The sequence below is a fragment of the Elephantulus edwardii genome, unplaced genomic scaffold (assembly GCF_000299155.1).
Source record: "Elephantulus edwardii isolate Elephantulus edwardi_28Jun2011 unplaced genomic scaffold, EleEdw1.0 scaffold00433, whole genome shotgun sequence".
Taxonomy (NCBI): domain Eukaryota; kingdom Metazoa; phylum Chordata; class Mammalia; order Macroscelidea; family Macroscelididae; genus Elephantulus; species Elephantulus edwardii.
In genome coordinates, this window is record NW_006400183.1 from 66,239 (window position 1) to 67,152 (window position 914).

The following is a 914-nucleotide window of genomic DNA, read 5'->3' on the forward strand; positions in this document are numbered from 1 at the left end:
GGGATGGGAATGTCAGAGACAGTGCGATTGGCACAGGACAGAGCAGAGTTTAGGGCTGTTGTACATAGGGTCGCTATGAGTCGCAAGCGACTCGACGGCATATAACCACAAACAACAACCACCTTTTTTGCATTCCATAACCGACTAAACATGCATTCAAGATATACTACTAATTACTGGTGACTGGAATGCAAATGTTGAAAGCAAGGACAAAGCAAAGGAACTGTAATTGGAAAATGCAAACTTGGTGACATAAATCGAATGATGAGTTTTATACATTCAGTGATCTATTCATCGCAAATACCTTTTAGTAAATACCCAAAGGTATCTTTTGGGTTTCATTTCTGGCAGTTGAAGATCATCTATCACACTAAATCTTACTCTTCGTGAAATTACTAAGCAGAATATTCTCTAGGGGCTTCACAAGAAGGCAGGCCACGTTGAAGGTCAGATGACACTTTTTGGGTTCCTGCAACCTACTCCCTCCTGTTATTCGCCTCCAAACTTGGCTCACTGGGAGAAAAGTTTCAGGAAAAGCACAGATTCTTAACACAAGCCTTCAGCCCTACTAGATCAAATGAAGCACTCCTTAGCCCAGAGGCTGAGCTTTGGTTAAGCCAGCACCTTCCCGCTGCTCACAAGGTTCACCTTCCACAGTCGCCTTCCATCATTTTCACAGTTTCATTTCTGGTCCTCATTTGAAAATGGTGTCCACAAAAGACCTCAGAGGAAAGCAAGCAAAGAAAAACTTCTTAAGAGACAATCAATTTTTAGTAAGTTATGTTTTCCTAGTTGAGAGAATAAAAAGGACAGAAAGAATTGTTCAACAAGAACATTAATATCTCATGCAAACAAAATATTGCTGAAGATTATGTAAAAACAAAACAAACAAAAACCAAAACAACAAAAAATCC